Below are 20,980 nucleotides of genomic sequence, written 5' to 3'. Positions count from 1 at the left end.
GACATTCTGGTGTAGTGTGTCCAGGAGTTCCACATAACTCACAATTTGGAGTCACGGTAGCCACGGTGGCTGCGGGTGGTATGGTCAAGTTGTCTAACTTTTGAACAAGGGTATCTACCTTTGCATGGACGTGGTCAAGGCTACTGATTTTGTACATTCCACTTTTTGTTTGGGACTTTTCTACTGGAGTTCTTTCACCTCCCCATTGGCAATGGTTTTGGGCCATGTTTTCAATCAGTTGATAGGCTTCGTTGTATGGCTTGTCCATAAGTGCACTGCCCGCGGCAGCGTTTACTGTCAGTCTTGTGTTATACAAAAGCCCATTGTAAAATGTGTGAATGATCACCCAATATGCGAGACCAAGATGTGGACATATCCTCATCATGTCTTTGTATCTCTCCCACACGTCGTAGAGAGATTATACATCCTTTTGTCGAAATCCATTGATTTGAGCTCTCAGCATAGCAGTTTTGCTTGGCGGAAAATATCGGGATAAGAAAATGTTCTTCAGTTCTTCCCATGTTGTAACTGAGTTGGATGGGAAGGATTGCAACCAAACCCAAGCTCTGTCTCTTAGAGATAAAGGAAAGAGGCGTAGTCTTATCGCATCTTGAGATACACCATTCGCCTTCACAGTGTCTGCGTATTGCATAAACTTGGTCGAATGTTCATTAGGGTCGTCCGTAGGATTTCCAACAAATTTATGTTGTTGGACGGCTGATAATAATGAGGGTTTCAGCTCGAAATCGTTTCGATTGATAGCAGGGGCAATAATGCTGCTGTGAGGTTCTTATTGGGACGAGGTAGCGTAGAACTTAAGAGGACGATTTTGTGGATCTACTGCAACCATGGTTGGTTTTTCAATTGGTTCAACAGTAGGAAAGAAGATGTCGGGAATATTGTACCTTCGTTGGTACTCTAGTATTCGGCGTCTTAAATATAAGAAATGCTCTAATTCAACGATTGGTGGTGCTAAGTTGTCGCCTTGTGAGCGAGTACTTGGCATACAATCGGGGGAAATAAGGGAAAGGAGATTAGTTTTTACCTTAGTCTATACTGTGCAACAAAAGAATCGCACTATTTGACTAAATCAGGTTCCCGGGAAACGGCGCCAAAAACTTGATACGTCTCGTGACTGTATATAAAATATAGTATATCGGGTACTTGACTGCAAGTGCACAGTCCAATTATTTTAGTTTTAAAAGATATCGAACCCATAAGGACCGATGGTCAAACTAATGCTATCGACGTTACTATGTTTAGCTAAGGGAATGATTTTTAGAAGTTTGGTTGAAGAAAATTAAATCTAAGGGAAGTTAAGTTTTAAGAAAATATTAATAGAAGGATATCAGTATGCAACGCATTAATCTTCAGGGATTCGATAAGTCACCGGTGTATAATTTAAGTACCAAATATCTTTCAGTAGAAAATACTTATTTAAAAGGCTTTATCTCACACTCTCGTGAATGTTGATTTGGATTGTACCTTTAAGTCAGAATGTACGCTCTCGCTGTCCCATTTGAAGTTAAAAATACTTTTTGAAAATAAATAAGTTCTAATTGCTTTTAAAGTGCTCTCACTGTTTTTAAAACCAATGCCTAGTTTTTACTATCCAGTTCGACCCTCACGCTCTCGTGATTGTCGATTCTCACCTTAGTTAATTTCCCACTCTCGTGGAAAAATCGTATTAAATAACTTCTCACTCTTGTGACAAAGTTAATTAAATTTAAATTAAAAACCACAGCCAAAAAGATTGTTTGAGGAAAGAAGTTTTACACCGATTATTATTAAATCCCATCTAATTAAATTGTTACATACCGATACCGCTAGTTTAGCCGGACAGGTTAAACAACGCAAACACAGACGAACATAAACAGATCAACAATAAAGCAAACATGATTACAATAATAATAAAGCAATAACAATTGAATAAAAACCTGGAAATTGGATTAATAGAATACGCCGAATCTTGAAGTACTTGAGCAGTCCTCCACAGGTCGGTAGGATTCTGCCTCTTCGAAATAATAGCTTAAACTAAATTAAATAAATTGTAGTAGTTCCCCAGTGTAGGAAACTACTACTTTGGCTAAATGAAAAGCGGAAAGGAAAAAGGGAAAATCAAAGTTCTGAACGGTAAAAGAAAATAATGTTGTTGAAGAAAAGTAAAAGACAAAATAGAATTGCTGTGAAAAAATGAAATGAGAAAAAGGTCTTCAAAGATGGCTTCAGAGAGAAAAATTAAGCGTCCCCGTAGGTTTCCAATTTCCATCCTTTTATATCCCCCATTAGGTCATGGCAGTTGAGAGAAAAATGGATGACTTGGTTGAGTGAGGAATCCACGGGAAAGTGGCTGAGGAACGAGAATTAAGGGCCTGCTGGATCACTTCTGTTGACAGTTTCAAAGCGCTGATTTTGGCCGCGTGACGTTTGTGATGGGCCTGTGACGGTCGTGACAGGCTGGGCGTGACGGTCATGACATGCTTTGTGATGGTCGTCACATTCACAAAGTTTGTATTCTCTGTTTTTCTGTTTTTCTGCTGCTTTCTCTTTTGTTTCTTCTTCTTTTCCTTCCTTTTATATACTTTGCTCATTTAAGCATGGGGATTGAAATACCTGCAAAAATAACTCAAACACTTGGGGAATAATCAGAATATAAATGAAAGTGTTACGGTTTTTGAGTGTAAATCAAGGCAAATATACGATGTATTTTTGCGTTATCAGTGCCCATGAATGAGGGTGGAGTGTAGGTTATATAGGGAAGAGGAACAAATCAAATGGAGGTTTAAGAGAGAGGTTTGGAGTTAGTTAGGGATGATTCACCGAGTTAACTGAAAACTCAGTTAGTTAGAGCCTTGAACTCAGTGAAAAGGTTAGTTATGTTAGTTATGTTTGATTTGGCTGGAGTTACATGAAACTGAATGAGGAGTAGTTAACTGCATTTAAATTTTCTCAACTAGAATAATGGTTAGGTTTATTAGGTTGGTTTGGATTGGAAATTCAGTGAGTTTGTTAAAATGTCAAATTCAAGTGTTAGCATTGATCATTTGGATATGTTAGTTGGTGATGGACCTGTGGTGATTAGCTGTTACTCGATTTTGAAATACCCTGCTGATATGGTGTCCAAAACTATTGTTGCTGGAAAATGCTATGTTCTAGTTGCTTTCAATTATTAATTGGATGAGCTTTCAATTATCATTGTTATTTCAATTAAGAAGCAAATGTTAGTTTGAACTTAAACAAAGAAAGTTATGTTGCTTTAAATTCCCATTGCCAATACTGATACCCTGTTATCATTATTTGTTATCACATGTGTTACCATAAGTTTCCTTCCACAAGACTCCACTAATTATTCTTGCCAATGGAGGTGCTTAGTCGAGACGAATACCACAAAGCAGACGCAAGTTCAACATACATAATCTCCTACCACAAGTCTGATAATGGATGCTATTAAATGGTAAAGCCTGTTCTGATCTAAGCTAAATTATTATACATGAAAGCATGCATGAACTGAAGTGAATTGACTTAAATGAACTGAACTGCACTGGGACATAAATGGCCTTGTGAAATTGGATTTGTCATAAGTGACATTGAGTTGGTTGTTAGCTTTGATCTTTGTCATATGATAGTTTGTTGTTGAGTTTTATTTGTGTGTAGATCTATTAGCACTCTGCAGCTTGGTTTGTGTTCAATGCCTTGGTTTGCAGCATGTGACTTCTGACTTGTGCAACAGGTAATCATGTGCATTGCTTGTGTGGGTCTATAAGGTTGTTGCATGGTTTAATTTTTGCTTACGTATGCAACATGTATGACAGAAGTTACCTTGTTTGGCTCATTGTTTCTGACCTCATTCATGTGTTGCTTTTTGCCTATATTCAATCCTGACTTTGGTTTTGTACAACATGGTGACTTCATGTATGTGTTGTTAGGTTGGTTGGCATGGTTATGCACATGGAGGAAGATGATTGGACCAAGATTTTTAACATGACATCAAGACTATATTTTGGACTGAAGATCAATTTTTGAAGATTAGGAATGGGGTTCAGTGTTTTATGAGGAAAAATGTCAGGGTTGACTTTGGTCAAAGTTGACTAAAAAGTCAACTGTTGTACAAAGTCCAGATTTGGTTAATATGTATTTTTTTGTATTTTTGTATGTAATGAAATATTTTATGGATGAAAAATGAATGGACTTGGTTATTTGAATGAAAAATGGATGGGTTTAATGTGTCAATATGATGTGTGAAATGGCTTGAATTTGAATGATCATGTAATAAAATGGATTTAATGAATGAGCTTGGATATGTTTGAAATGGTTTGAATAAATTCAACTCAAAGACCACAAATGGTACATGAAAGAAAACCAAGGAGTCTTAGCAAGGCCAATAGAATGCAATGTACTATAGCATAAACAAAACTATGGATTAAGCTGTGATATCATGACCATGATCAGATTAATGAATGGAAGTTGATGAAGTTTGTGAGGCCAAGAACTTGGGCTAGCACCCATGGACTCAAGCACAGATGAGTGGAACCAAAACAAGGATAACAACCTGAATGCATCATGGACAAGAGGTTATTGGGTGAACCTTGATCAAGTAGGAGAATCAAACCACAATGGGTGAAGAACTAGATGAAACTAGGGTTAGGAGGTCTTCCAATGAAAAGGAGACAACATTAGGGTTTTTATGACCTTAGGCATGCCATAATGAAGTTTTCTTGAATCCAAGATCAAGAAACTAGGGTTTCAATGCCATCAGATGAAAAGTCAAGCCACAAGGCATCTTAGGACCACATCCTCTCTGATTAGGGTTTCAATGAGGCATACCCTTCAATCAAGGACTCTGAATTAAGAATGATGCTCCATAAGAAAGTCGTCAATGTATGAGCCCCCAAATTAGGGTTTAGATAGCCAAGATAAGGCCCAAAGAGTCCCCATAAGGTCTGATAACCACACCAACAAGAATTAGGGTTTCACTCCCAAGATGATCAGATGAAGAGACAAGTCACACTTCTAAGGTTTGATCCACACATAAACCCTAGCTTTGCAAACAAGCTTTGAATACATGATTATCAATTGTCAAGTGTTAACATGAATGACTGATGAAATGAATGAAACATGAATGTGTGCAGATGGATCTTAAGCCAAAGGTGAGATGAAAAAATTAAAAAGGAAGGGCAAATTTTGGGGTAAGATATGTATGTAGGGCTAAAGGAGAAGTTTAGGCTTTTGCTAAAGGTTGGCCAAACAACAGTTTGGGCTTTAAGGATGGAGGGGGCTAAACACGAAGTTTAGGCTTCTACTGGAGAAAGAAGGTATTGATCAAAAAAACAGTTTATACTTGGAGGGCTACATAAAGAGTTTAAGGTTTGAGCTGGGGAATTGGCCAAATATAAGGTTTGGGCTTAAAGGGCTACACAAAAAGTTTAGGCTTGCATGACAATTGGCTAAACATATGTTTAGGCTGGAAAAGTTTAGAATATAAAACAAATGGTTCAGACTTACTGGGGAGTTGGCCAAACACGAAGCTTGGGCTTAAGGGATGTGGTAAGCGACGATTTAGGCTTAATGAGAAAGTCAGGGGCTAAACACACGACTTAGGCTTAAAACAAGACAACAGGGATAAAAACATGGCTTAGACCTTCTTGGGGAATCTGGGGTTAAACAACAAGGTTTAGGCTTGTCGGGGAAGATGGCCAAACACAAAGCTTGGGCTTGATGAGAGCATCAAGGATAAAAAATGGTTTAGGTATTAACAAGGTAGGGGGCCAAACAGAATTCGGGCTTGATAAGATATATGTGGTTAAACAAAAAGGGTTAGGCTTGGAAAGAGTGGTTAAACGATAATTTAGGCTATCTGAGGGGATATAAGGGGATGAACAACAAGGTTTGGGCTTTAAAAGATGACATGACTAAACAAATGGTTTAGGATTCAAAGCTAGCAACGACTAAACAGTGGTTTTTAGGCTTGGAGGGAAAGAGGCTAAACAACAATTTAGGCTTAAATGGATACTAGTCAAACGAGATTTGGGTTTGAACAGAAATATGGCTAAATAGCGTTTTAGACTCGATTAGGTTTAGACTTGAACAAATGTAGCGACCAAACGTGATTTGGGCTTGATAGAGGATATATGGTTAAATAGAAGTTTAGGCTTAAATGAGACAATGGCCAAACAGGATCTGGGCTTAAAAGAAGGTATGGCTAAATGAAAGTTTAGGCTTAGAGAAAAGGAGGCTAAACAAATAGTTTATGCCTTAAATAAGTTGGTATCAAAGGGTTTTACGAAAGTGCCAGGTACAACTGGGCTATCACGAGAATTCCAACTAGATTGGTTTTGAAGAGGTGCCAACGGGATTGGGCTTTAGAGAGGTGCCAACGAGATATTGCTTTGGAAAGAAGATGGCCAAATGGGGTTTGGACTTGAGAGGGGACCAAGCACATTGGGATTTGAAGGGGAGCAAATAAGATTGGGCTTTGGAGAGATGCCAACGGGATTGGGATTTGGAGTGGTGCCAACGTGATTGGGCTTTTGAAAAGGTGCCAACAGAATTAGGCTTTTGGAAAGGAGATGGCCAAACAGGGTTCGGGCTTGAGAGGGGGCCAAGCAAGTTGAGCTTAAAGGATGTGCCACTAGGGTTTGGTATTGCTTCTTTCTTGTTAGAGAGAGCTCTATGCTACACCTGATGATATGCATGAGCGAAATGATATGAGTAATGAATGATGGTTTATGTAATGGTCTTAAGGGTCCATAGATGCCCAGAGTTTAGGTCTGGTATGGTGGACACCGAGAGAGATTTTTCTTGGTTACAAGGCATTTGGTTGAAGGTTATGGGATTTGTCTAGCATGACTTATCGATATTCTGGTCTATTCATACTGCTAGAGAGTTATGAGCCTGGTATGGGTATACTAATGCCCCAAGCTTGATCTAAGCAGGCTAGCTGTAACAGATTACTCTGATGAATGAAGATTATCGTAATCTTTTAGGTCAAGGTGACCTTTATGACCTCATGTCTCTATGCACTATATGAAACATTTGGGTACCATGGTTGTCCCTTCAAATACTTTAAGATCAAAGTAAATTCAAGTTTTCTTTCAACGGTTTTGTTGTTATCCTCGAAATTTTCAATGCATTGTTTATTAGAAATAACAGTCACATTTCGCAAACAAGTAGAAAAAAGAAAAAGAAATGAGGAACGCTTTTGGTAAAAAGAAATTTCGTTAATGAAAATTGGCCCGTAAATGGGAGATTACACGAGGAAGCAATTCTCAGAAAGGGGGAACTACAAAAATGTAAAAACAAGTTGGCAATGAGAAAAGCTCAAATCCCCATTGAGTTCTAATTCTACTATAGCCTTTATGTCTTCGAGATCCTTGTACTCTGCTTTTGATGAAAGTGACTGGATTGATTTGTCCCGTCCGAGGTTGCCATTGTCAGAATGATGGATTCACAGATCCTTGGCAGATTGCAACCTCTTGCCTTTTAAATCCCTAACTTTTCCTAGACCTCCCTTTCAGGTTTTCAATCTATTGGGATACCCTTTTTTTCCTAAGTTTCCCCTTGGGGTGTTCAACTTAGAGGGTTTGTCATTTATTTTAATTTTTATCCCTAATTTTTGCATGGACCTTTTATTTTTGTGGTCCATCGGGATGCCCATTTTTCCTAAGTCTCCCTTTCGGGTGTTTGACTTAGCGGGTCAATTTAGGTGAAGTATTTTTTTTACTGCGTTTGCATTTACTAGTGATGCGAGATCTTCACTGTCCATAGTTGAAAGGATCAAGGCTCCTCTAGAGAAAACCTTTCTCACAACGTATGTGCCTTCGTAATTGGGGGTCCACTTGCCCCGTGGATCTGTGTGAATCGGAAAAATCTTCTTTTATACTAGATCTCGTACTTGGAGATTCCGATGACGGACCTTCTTGTCGAATGCCCTCTTTAGCCTCTTCTAATACAGCTGGTCGTGACATAGAGATTCCAGGCACTTCTCTTCGATGAGATTCAGTTGATCGAGCCCAGTTTGAACCCACTCAACTTCATCAAGTTTGACATCTATCAAGATCCTCAGGGAGGAAATCTCTACTTCAATGGGAAGAACTACTTCCATGCCATATACAATAGAGAAAATGGTTTCCCCAGCTAAAGTTCGTACCGAAGTACGGTAGCCGTGCAAATAAAAAGGTAGCACTTCATGCCAGTCCTTATACATCTTCAACATCTTCTGAACAATTTTCTTTATGTTCTTATTTGTTGCCTCGACAGTGCCATTCATCTTCGGACGGTATGGAGATGAGTTGGGATGTTCAATCTTGAAGCTTTTGCATAACTCTTTCATCATCTTGTTGTTGATATTTGAACCGTTATAAGTAATTATTTTGTTGGGAATCCCGTAGCGATAGATGATTTCTTTCTTTAGAAAGCGGGCCACCACTTGTTTGGTGACGTTTGCATACAATGCAACCTCCACCAATTTGGTGAAGTAACCAATGGCTACCAAGATGAACCGATGTCCGTTTGAAGCAGTTGGCTTAATGCGTATAATCACATATATTCCCTATATAGAAAAACACGAAGGTGATGATATGACGTTCAAAGGCATTGGTGGTACATGTATTCTATTTGCACAGATCTGACATTTGTGGCATGTCTGCACATAACAATAACAATCAACTTCTATTGTCATCCAATAATAACATGCCCTCAGGATCTTTCTGGATATTATGTGTCCACTGGAGTGTGTCCCAAATGAGCCTTCATGGACTTCTATTACAATCTAGCTTGCTTGGTGTCTATCCACGCATCTGAGCAAAACCGAGTCATAATTCCGTTTGTAGAGCATGTCCCCTCTCATGAAGAATTTGGCTAAGAGCTTTCTCAAGGCTTTCTTATCTATGATTGATGCATTTTTAGGATACTCATGTTTCTCAAGATATGTCTTGATGTCGTAGAACTAAGGTTTACCGTCTGATTCTTCCTCAATTGCTAGACAATATGCAGGTTCGTCCAAATGTTCAATATGGAAAAGTAATTATTTCCCCTATTTGATGACCTTGTGAATTGGAAGCACCGTCGAACATGAGTGTCCATCATGATCCTGGTTTGGGTCCTTCCTCAGGGCCTGGAATATTGCAATCTCTAACAAACAAGATATCCTCATCTGGAAAATCAAACTGCATTGGTTGATAATCTTCCACAAGTTGGTGTTCTAGATAGTTTGAGAGCACACTGCCTTTGATAGACTTCTGAGTTACATACTGGATGTCATATTCTATTAAGACCATTTGCCAACGGGTATCCCTTCTGGTTAGAGCAAGCTTCTTAAACATATATTTGATTGGATCCATCTTGGAGATCAACAGAGTTGTATGGGTCAACATATACTATCTCATATGTTTGGAAGCTCAGGCAAGGGCACAACATGTTTTCTCAAGGAGAGAGTACCCCTTTTCTCAATCGATGAACTTCTTTCTTAGGTAGTAGATGACATGTTCTTTTCTACTTGATTCATCGTGTCGCCCGAGTACACAACCCATGTATTCTTCCAGAGTTGTCAGGTACATGATGAGAGGTCTACCCGACACTAGAGGCGTCAATATTGGTGGGTCTTGTAAATATTGCTTTATTCTTTCGAAGGCTTTCTGGTAGTTATTGTTCCACTCAATGTCTTGATCTTTACGGATTAGCTTAAGTATAGGTTTACACATGGTTGTAAGGTGTGAAATGAATCTAGAAATGTAGTTCAATCTTCCTAGGAAACCACAAACCTCTTTTTTTGTTCTTGGTGCTGACATACTCTATATGGATTTAACTTTATCCACATCAACTTAGAATCCATGTTGGCTCACAATGAAACCTAGAAGCTTTTTAAATCGCACCCTAAAGGTACACTTATTAGGATTTAGTCTTAGCCTGAAGTTTCTCAATCGTACAAATAGCTTTTGCAGATGAATGAGATGTTCTTCTTCAGTATGTGACTTGACAATCATATCATCAACATAGACTTCGATCTCCTTATGAATCATATCATGAAAGAAAGTCACCATTACTCGTTGATATGTTACGCCAACATTCTTCAACCAAAAGGCATAACTGTCGCATCCGCGAAAAACAACCGGCGGGAAAGACAAAACAAACAGAGCCGCCACCGTGCATTATTTATCCCAAAAGAGGGAAAGAAAACGCTCGAAGTAAACCTGGAAAGGAAATGGTCTCACGACCGGAGATTGCAAGGATCGGGAGTTGGTTACGCAAGGGGAAGGTATTAGCACCTCTCACGTCCGTCGTACTCGACGGGATCCATGCTCAGAAAGAATAGAAGAAAGGTTGCTGAAGAAATTGCTCAAAGAATGCACCAAACTGGACTGAAACACAGATGAAAGACGGAAGAAGCGGACTCGGCAGGATATCGCATCCTAAGCCTACGTAGTCTGTCAGACACAAACATCAGAGTCGACATAGTTCGGGGAAATGGGAAAAGGGCTCGCTAGGATATCGCATCCTATTCCTACGCATCTCATCTGGAATGAGAATCAGAGCTACCGTAGTTCGGCTAACACACGCCAAACAAAACGCTAAACGGAGACGTTGAGACGTCAGAGCAAACACCCAAACACAAACTGGAAACGGAATGCCAATCGCTGGGCTTACATCCGACTCCACAAAAGAAACACAAACAGGAAACCGACTGCCAATTGCTGGACTTACGTCAGACTCCAAACAAGCAAACACACACAGGAAACTGACTGCCAATCGCTGGACTTACATCAGACTCCAAACAAGCAAACACACACAGGAAACCGACTGCCAATCGCTGGACTTACGTCAGACTCCAAACACACAAGAGGGTGGAAAAAAGAAAAGGGCGAACACACAGACTAACAGGGAGTCGGGAACTCGAGCCTGATAGCTGTCAAGCAAAAGACACACAAAAAGAAAAAGGGCGCCCGGAGAGATCTGCTCATCTCCTGCCTACGTACCTCATTTGGTATGAGGATCAGGGCGACGTAGTTCCCCTTAACAGGGAAAGAACTTCTATCCTAACCAGAGACTAGGGAGATAACAGACTACTAGGGAGACTACGACTCGAGCCTAGAAGTTGTCATGCATATGATCCCTATGTTGAAGTCTCTAACAAGAGTTTGACTCACACAGGCAGTGAGTCAACTCAAGTCTATCTCTACGTACGTCAACTTCCTCAAAAGTTGATCATACAACTCCTACAGAAAGGAGATGAGAAGCTAAGCAGATAAACATCAAAAGCAAATAGCACACACTATATACAACCAAGGGGGCTCAAGCAAGGTTAGGCTTTAGTCAAGGGGTCATATCGACCTTGACAAACAAGCCAGATACTGGAATGGGTAGTCAGGCTCTTAACCTCTAACATTGAGAGTTAGGGTGAGCAGATGAAATGGAGATGAGGGTTATGCCTCATAGCTCTTAACCCAGGCCTGGGTGAGCTTGACTCAATGAAAATGTGGGAGTCCAGAATGTGGGACTCTATTCCACATGACTTGACACAACAAGATTTTGGGTTTTTATTCAAAGTGCGTCAACACAGGGTGTGAGCAAGATGAATGACACAACTGAGTAGCAGGGGGTGGATTGCACACCCCTTTTATCTGCCAATGCCTCTTCACTTAGGAGGTCTTTTCATGTACAAGGCACAAAGATAAACAAGCACAAACATTGCCTCTTAAGGAGGGCTTCAGACAGGTGCCTGCCAACATAACATGACAGGTCTTCCAGACTACATGAAGATCAAGGAATTTACCTCAGTGGTATGCCAACCACAAGCCAAGCAAAGCAAAGTTCAAATGAACTTAAAGCAACTTAGGTACCTGTGTAAACAACTAAACAAATCAGTACAGTATTCAGGCAAACAGACAACAGTCAACAACAAACAGACAATCCCAATGTACAACATATAAGCCATAAGGCAAACTCAAGTGAATTATCATCAACCTACAAAACAAACAAATGTTAGCAATTAATAGCAAATATCAACATTCAAATGATGAAGCAACATCAACCATGGAGATTAGGTGCTTGGTCCTGAAATTCAAAGCTCACATGTAAGTACAAACCACTAGGTCAAAGCCTAGGGTCAAAGGTGAAGAAAAAATCCAAAACAGGAGCTGAAATTCAACACAATGCAACTTCAAACACATATTAACATGTCCTAAAAAGGATCACATCAAAATCATCAAGCAAAAGCATTTCATGTGCAAGGGAAATCAAAGACAATTTCAAAGCATTCAAATGGACATGGAGAATGAAAATTCCAAATCAAAACAGAAATGATTCAAATAATTCTGGAAAAAATCATGAGCATTCAACACATCTAATACAATCATCATATAAAAAATCAGAATCAGCAGAGGTCATTTGATATGAAAATGAAATTGCACAAGTTGATCATTCAATTGTGTGACACAAATTGTCACACCATGCAAACATGTATATAAAACAGAAATGTCACATGGAAAAAATGTCAAACCAAAACCAAAACATCCATCAACATGTTAAGAACAATCATGCAAAATTTCAATGCATTTGGATCAATATCAAGCATTTCATAATGGAAAGAATGGAGCAAGGTCACAAATGTACACATGATCACAAAGTCTAGCACAACCCAAAATCCAGCCATGCCCAACTTCAGAAATTAACATCATAAAATAGAGGACATCTTAATGAACAAGTAGCAAAAAACCAGGGATTTTTTGGAGCATTTTTCAAATTAATATGATTTTCTAAAGTTGGCAAAAAATTGAATTAAAAAATGATTAAGCATGTGGAATTTAGGAGGGGAAAGCCAAAAGAGGAATTTATTTGAAATAGTGGTGCCGGTCATGATCGAGCTATGTAATGCGCTAGCCAATCAGAATGAGCGCTTGGCATGAAACGGCGCCGGTTTGCAGGAAAGCCCTAGCCTCATACTAGCGACGGACAGACGCGGACGCTAGGGCGTCGCTAAGATGATGAATGAACAGTAACAACATTCAAGAATTTTTCCAGAATTTCCAGAATTTTTCAGATTTCAAAAGTTTTTACATCATTTCAAAGTTCATGCAACGCAGGTTTCGAATCCAATAACAATTCACACTAATTCAACATGAATCTTAAGAAACGAATCAAAACATTCTAGATCTACAAAATTTCAATTCCACATAACTTTGTCAATAATGCACCAAATCATGTGAAATTTCCACCAGAATCATCAGCAAGGCAAGATCTACATTAATATACACATAAAACAGAGAAATAAAAGGATAAAAAATGTGACCTCTTGAAGAGCAGATTCTTGAAACGCACGATCCAAGGCCTTGAATGATCCAAATCAACTCCGGAATACTTGTAGTGATGTTTGATGAAGAAATTGAAGCTTGGAAACGTGTAGATCTAGCTCAATTTGCATTTGCCATTCTTGAGTTCTTGAACTTGCACACTTGATTTCCATACGAATTCAACAATCCAAAGCTTGATCTGCACTATATCAAAGCCAGAGAACAAGAATGTGGAAGAATATTGCAATGTTTTTTGAAGATTTTTCAAATTTTGGTTGAGAGAAAAAATGGAGGGAAAAACTTCTAGATCTAAAAAATGGTGAAATGATTAAGCTCCTCCAAATTTTGTTATGATTATCAATATATACTCTGTCCTAACCTCATTTTAATTAAAATTAATCAAAGTTAATTAGAGATTAAGCAAAATAAGGGTGCATGGCAAAAATTGGAAATTTGGATGGTGCATGTAGTAAACCCACGTGAGCAGTGCCAATTGCATGGTCCAAGTCACTTAAAATCATCTTTCAAACACAATGGCAATGGCAAAAAGTTCTCATGATGCACCAATTTTAAATTTATGGTTTTCCCTCCAAAATCTTCATGAATAAGCAAATGATCATGTCATGAGAAGAAAAGTGCAAAAAGAACCACCAAATTTGGAGTTATGAATCAAAAGTTATGGTCATTTGAAATTTCATGCACCCTTGGCAATGATTGGACCATATCTCCTCAACCATTCATCATAAATTCATGATCTTGGACTTTTTGGAAATGGGAGAGAAATATCTTCAACTGTCATGTTGGACAAAAATTCATTTGAAGCTTCTCTGATGATGCAAAATCAAGTTGAATTTGAACCAAAACCTTTCCATTTTTGGAAACTTTCAATTACAGGTCACTTTCCATTTTTGGCAACTTTTGATCTGACCTCAAATTCCTCAAGATATGCATTTGTAATGACAAATAAGCCTCTTTTGAACATGAATGAGATGTTGAAACTCATTTCTCCACTTTCTAGCCCACAGTTGACTTGCAGTTGACTTTTATGGTTGACAGATGACTTGAACATGCACAAATGATTTTGAGCCTCCACCACTTGATGAAATGGCTCCAAAATGAAACTCTAGCTTGTACAAGCTCAATAAAATCAATATGATGACCTCCATCTCAATAAAGACCTCATCTCCTTGAAAAACCCTAACTGGTAGAATAGCACTGATTACGGTTGACTAGAGGTCAAAACCCTAATCCCAAGGAACATGACCATGAACAATGAACCCCTTGGTGATGATAAGACCATGATGATGGTGATATATCCTTGCCAACAATATAATGCTCCACCTCCTCGAGGAACCAATAAAACCCTAATTGAAGAGCAACCCTCAGATGATTGATCATCAATTCATGAGACCCTCAAGCTTGAATCTTTTAACCTCTCTATCTTCTGAGAAAGACTTAGGAGGATGACTTGTTTATTTTCACATGATATGCAATATGCAATGACTAATGTCCTACAAAATGAAATGCAATATGCTAAGCTAGTCCCAAGAGAGGAGGGCAAATTTTGAGGTGTTACAATAACCTTGTAGCAGAAGGTTCCCCACGGGTAATGAATGTTGTCTTTTCCATGTTTTTCGAAGCGATCTTGATCTGGTTGTAACTGGAAAACCTACCCATGAATGAGAACACGGAGAATTGAGCCGTATTATCCACCAACACGTCAATGTGAGGTAATGGAAAATCATCTTTCAGGCTCTCTTTGCTCATATCTCTATAATCAACACACATTCGTATCTTGCCCTCTTTCTTTGGCACAGACACAGTGTTAGCAACCCATTGAGGGTAGTCAGATACTACCAAAAATCCTATGTCAAGATGTTTCTAAACCTCTTCCTTGATCTTGATAGCAATATCAGGTCGGGTTCTTCTCAACTTTTGCTTCACTAGAGGGAATTCTTCTTTGAGTGGCAATATGTGCACCACAATATCTATATCCAACTCAGGCATGTTTTGATACGATCAGGCAAACACATCAACATATTCATGCAGAACCTCAATCAAGCCCTTTTTAACATCAGCATCCAGGGCGTCGCCTATCTTAATTTCTTTTTTTATTGTCCTCAGTCCCAAGATTAATGATCTCCAGTGATTTGTAGTATGGTTGAATAACCTTTGATTCCTACTGTAACAGTCTGGCCAACTCCTCAGGAACTCACAATCTTCCTCACAATCCTCGTCAACATGGTAGATTGGACTTTCAAAGTTATAATGGGCCATAATAGTACTGTTATCAATGGAATCCAAGACGGATCTGCATGAATGATGATTCATGCTTTATTTTAGAATGATTTGACAAAAAGGAAAATGTGAAAATAAAAATCATTGCCATTTTTTGTAAAAAGAGGAAAAAAGAAAGACAAGGAACACAATTGAATTCAAAAATTCTCCTTTTATTAATGATAAACACGTTTGAAAATAAATGGAGTCCCTACAAGCATCCACTATGCTTTAGGCAGGGAATATGGATCTGAAAATGAAAACAAGAAGATTACTTTTGGCTTAAAGTGACTTCGGGCACGTCCATAGAAGTCCAGTTGTTGAGCACCTGGCCTGGAGCCTTTTAGTACACAAAGAATTCTGCCTCAGGGATATTGACTTTGTCATTAACCAGAGAAATCTGACCTTCGAAGATATGTTCAACACTGATGAACGTCTCAGGTAATAGGAGAACTTGTTTCCATACTACTTTGAGGATCTTTTGTTGCGCCACCTAACATGACTAATATCCCATACCAGATATGTCTTTGTTCACCAACAATTCAAGGATTCGACCCCAAGTCTTAGCACCTTTCAGGGAAGATAAAGGGACTTCAGGCTTCTAGGATACCTCGCTACAGAGCATATCCATTACCATGTTGGCAAGTTTGAAAGCCTGAAATGGGGTCTCGTGGATTTCACCACCCACTTTTATGTATCTGAATAATGATAGTTGACTGACCAATATGTCTTCTTCACCATCTATACTTATCAATTTTCCGTTGACAATGAAATTTAACTTCTTGTGAAGGGTTAAAGTAACTGCTCCCGCTGAGTGGATCCAGGGACGTCCGAGGAGATAGTTATACGCTGGATAGATACCCATGACGTAGAAGGTTACAAAGAAGGTACATGGACCTATCTTAATAAGGAGATCCACTTCTCCGATTATAGACCTCCAAGAACCATCAAAGGCTCTGACTAGCAACGTGCTCATCTTCATCAATAACCCTTTTATGGTCATTTTTGTCACAGAGTTCTTTGGAAGAACATTCAATGAGCACCTTGTGTCAAACATGACACTTGAAAGAACGGTGTCCGCGCATTCAATTAAAATGTGAAGAGCTTTGTTGTGGGATTTTCCTTTTGGGGGCAACTCATAATCACAAAATCCTAGACAACCACCTACTATAATATTAGATACCACCCTTCAAATTGATTCACATTAATCTCTTGGGGTACTTGAGTTGCACTGAGGAACTTGATCAGACCATTCCGGTGAGCTTTGGAGCATAATAGCAGAGATAAAATGGATATCTTGGAGGGAGTTTGGTTGTGATGATCAATAACTTTATAATCATTCCTCTTGATTACTCGGAGTAACTCCTCGACATCATCAGAAGTAGATTTTCCTTGGGGGAGAACCTGCCCCTGGTCAGCATTAACAACTTGTTTAACCTTATTCTTGTCTGCAGCTCCAAGATTATCCTTCTCAGGAGATGGTGCTGATGCAAACACCCGACCACTTATGGTCATCCCCCCTGTTCCAGTAATATTGAAAATAGGCTCTTGAATTTCAAGAGGCTTCTCCTCCTGCTTCTACCCGTACAGGTAAACAGTGGAACCGTAGTTCCAAGGGATAACCTTCATACATTCGTAGGGAAACGAGGTTGGCACTGTAATCACTAGATGAGTTTCTAGAGTATTCGAGACTGGTATCTGAACGGGATAGTAAGGAATTTCCATGGTAGATACATCCTCATCAGCAAATATTTTCTCTACTAGGAAGGTACCTTGATCTATTAGCAACTAGATACCATTTTTCAGTTGTTCACTTCTTGTGGATTGGATATACATTGTTCACAGTCAGGCGTACAACCAGGAAACATGTCATTTATCAGCAATTGTACATTTACCATATGTAAATGAGTCTTTAACTTGTCAACCTTTAACACCAAATTGTGTTCTATATACTCTTCAACTACGCTTACAAAGTGGCCAGCGCGAGGTGGCATAGGGTTATTATTGACATTAGGGCCAACAGATGTAAATGGCATGTCTTTAGAATCAATCAGATCCTACACTTTATACCCGAGGGTTTTGCAATTAGCAATAGAATGCCCACCCAGTATGAAATTCACAGCAAGCATTGATGTTGTAACCCGGAGGAAGAGGCGTTGGGGGAGGCATGGCTTCCATTAATCTAACCAAAGAACCATTAAGAAAATGATTCAACAATTGACTACAATATATAGGAAGAGGATCAAGCTTCCTTTCTATCCTTCTATGTCGTTGTTGGTCTTGTTATTCTAATGTTGAACATATGGTTGTTGATATTGTATAGGAGCTTGATATTAGACCTACTATTGATCGGTGGGAACAACACATGTTTGTTACTGATAGTGGTTAGGAGCCATCTCTACAAGATGATAATGTGGAACTTGGTAAGCCTTACCTTTTCCTTTGGATGTTGAAGCAACATTGGCTTTTCCCTCATTCTTTTTAGCGAACCCTGCATAAGGCTTCTTTGCTCCATTCGATGCAACAACAACACCCTGAATTTTTCCGCTCTTTAAATATTTTCGATGCGTTCACCTGCAACGACTAAATCTGAAAACCCCGAAGAAACAATTCATACCATTCTGCCAAGGTAAGTTCCCTACAAAGTACTTATGAACATATCCACGATCTCTCTCTCTAAAAGAGGAGTTTGAACTATGGAAGCCATGTCTCTCCAATGTTAGGCATATTCTTTGAACGACTCTTCTGACTTCTGAGTATGGCTCTAGAGTTGAGTCCGATTCAGAGCCATATTTTTATTATATTGATAATGTTTTAGGAAAGCTTCAGCCAGTTCCCTCCAAGTGTGTATATGTGTACGTTATAGATGCATATACTATTTGAGCGAAGCCCCCATTAAGGCTATCTTGGAAAAAATGCATTAACATTTTTTCATCATCAGAGTACGTGACCATTTTCCGACAGAAAGACCGAATGTGGGTTCTTGGGTAGCTCACCCCTTTGTATTTCTCAAAATCTGGGATTTTGAATTTGACAGGTATTTTCACATCGGGTACCAAACACATATCTGCAACATCTAAACCAAAGGCACTGAAACCTTAACTTTCAGTTTCTCCTCGAAGATATGGAATTTCATATTCACTTCAGCATGTGAGGGTCCGTAGGCATCATAGACCGAGTCAACTTTCAGCATGAAAAGAGCATTTTAATCGTCATCCATATCAGTATGAGATCCCCCATGGACAAGGATGTTGAAAGTATGAGAAACATTATGATTGATAGGACCACCATCTGGTGGTGGGCGAGTCACAACTGGAGCACCATTACGCCCTACGGGATTCACTGGTAGTGTTACAACAGGATTAGCAACAACGGATCTTAGAATAGCCTGACGTGTTTCTTCCTTACCCATGGCTAGATTCTGCATAACCTCCATGAGTTGGCCCATCTGGGCTCTCATAGTGATCATGTCCTCCCTGAGAGAATCTTGATTTTGTTCCAACTGATCCATGAGTATCTTTTGATTGTTGTGGGTTTTGTACGAGTGTCGGGAAGTCAGCTTGGTGATGACGAATTCTCTAAACAAAAGGCCAAGTAACAGTGATATTAACTGGTCTTTTATTATGAAATGCATGATGATGCATGAACGATGTATGATTTATGTTTTCATTCTTGTTTTTATTCTCAGGGAACCTTATATGATTTATAATGATCATCATACATTAAAAATGGATGATAAAGTAAGCACACTGAACTTAAAACATGTCAAACTTTTATTCATGATTTGAGATTACATTTACAGGAGATACAATATAGTAATTCAAACATGAAGGATATATAGCAAAAATTAGATGACACACTTGGACTTACGCTCTTTCATCTCCTTTACTTTGGCCTTGAACACCTTTATCATCCGCTCACAGAGGTAGACAGACTAAAATATGGAATGAGGAATACTACTCTCATTTTCATCCTCTAAAGCGTCTTCCAATCTTCAAGGAACCTCCATGTTCAGCTTATTGCAAAACCTTACCAAGCCATCGTACTTAGCACGACACATGGTGGCAACTGGTTGCAATATGTTGATGGAATTTGCATAGGTGTCGAATAGTCCATTTAGGTGTGCCTTCTCATTAAGCCACCCCATGATCTCTTTCTTTAAAGCCTCGAACCTTTCTTTCCAGTCTTTGGCACACTTTGTGGCAAGCTCAAATTTTTGGCATTTGTCTTTCCATATCTAAGGAATGACATAGGAAGTTTGCACAACTTCTTCCTTAAGACGACGCTCCTTATTAGATTTGGTATTGGAATTATGGAGAGAAAACTTGAGCTTTTTGATCTCAATAGCAGTTTCATCCCCCAAGATCTTCTACCCTTTAAGAGATAGTTCAAACCAACGGTGAGGTTCCCATCACTCTTTCTCAGTTTTTTAGCTGCTTACGAAGTAAAGTTAACCCTAAGTCAACTTGGGATATGCCATCCTTATATTTCTCCTTGAGATCCTCTTCTATCTTGGCTTTCTTCCTGCTTTCAGCCAATATTTCAACATCATCCTTGTATTTCCTCTCGAGTTTTGTGTTATCCATATCCATGGCATGAAGTTTAGATCGCAACTCTTCGTTTTCCTTGGTCATTTGTACAATCGTAGATATTAATGCATCAACTTCCTCCTTGGAAGCACAAATAGGTTCTGGCTCTGGTGGAAGAACCGGAACTTCAACACTGTAAGGCAGCTTGACTTTCTTCACTCTTTCTATCGCCCATTAGCGATAAGGTTCCTTTACTCAACAATCTCGCTTACCAAGTTCTTTCCCCTTTCTGTGAATTAAAGCCCAAGCTTTCTTGATCTTCAACAACAATGAGGATAATCTTTCAAATACCAGCCCAACAGTCTTTCATACTCTTCAATGGTTGGAACCAACTGAAAGTCTCTAAAGGTGAAATACCAAAAAGGAGGATCATCATAATGATCCAAGGCCACTATAGCTAAAACATCTGCATTTGCGGTCAAAAGGTACAATATCTTCCCATATTTGTTGATGAAGTTATTCTACTTATAAGGTGTGATCTTGCTGCTGAATGCTAATAGACTATCAATCCTTGGTAGCTTGAACTTGAGTGGAAGTGTGTTCTTATTATATGAACCCATTCTTAAATGCTCACTGCACAATATAAACCTTTAGGATTCCCGGAGAATAAGGCCCAAATACAAATGTATGAAATGAAAATGTTATGAATGTTCATGACATAAGAGGAATGTGAAGGTGAGAAAAACAAGAAAGGGGGGGTTTGAATTGTTTGAAAAATAAGCGCTTTTGCAAAATGAAATCACACAATGATTTTATACTGGTTCGCTTATAACACAAAGCTACTCCAGTCCACCCGGCCAAGGTGATTTCGCCTTCAACAAGGACTTAATC

At 39.1% G+C, this 20,980-nt stretch overlaps 1 non-coding gene across 1 annotated transcript; it reads left to right on the top strand.

Annotated features, from left to right (window-relative positions):
* The first annotated feature begins 356 nt into the window (after positions 1-356).
* On the top strand, positions 357-463 carry LOC127116558 (small nucleolar RNA R71). The gene has a single exon (XR_007801383.1). It is a non-coding gene; the product is annotated as a small nucleolar RNA R71 (small nucleolar RNA).
* The last annotated feature ends 20,517 nt before the right edge of the window (positions 464-20,980 follow it).

This window comes from Lathyrus oleraceus, chromosome 1, assembly GCF_024323335.1.
Source record: "Lathyrus oleraceus cultivar Zhongwan6 chromosome 1, CAAS_Psat_ZW6_1.0, whole genome shotgun sequence".
In the NCBI taxonomy this organism is placed as follows: Eukaryota; Viridiplantae; Streptophyta; class Magnoliopsida; order Fabales; family Fabaceae; genus Lathyrus; species Lathyrus oleraceus.
This window is presented reverse-complemented; position numbering and strand designations above follow the sequence as displayed.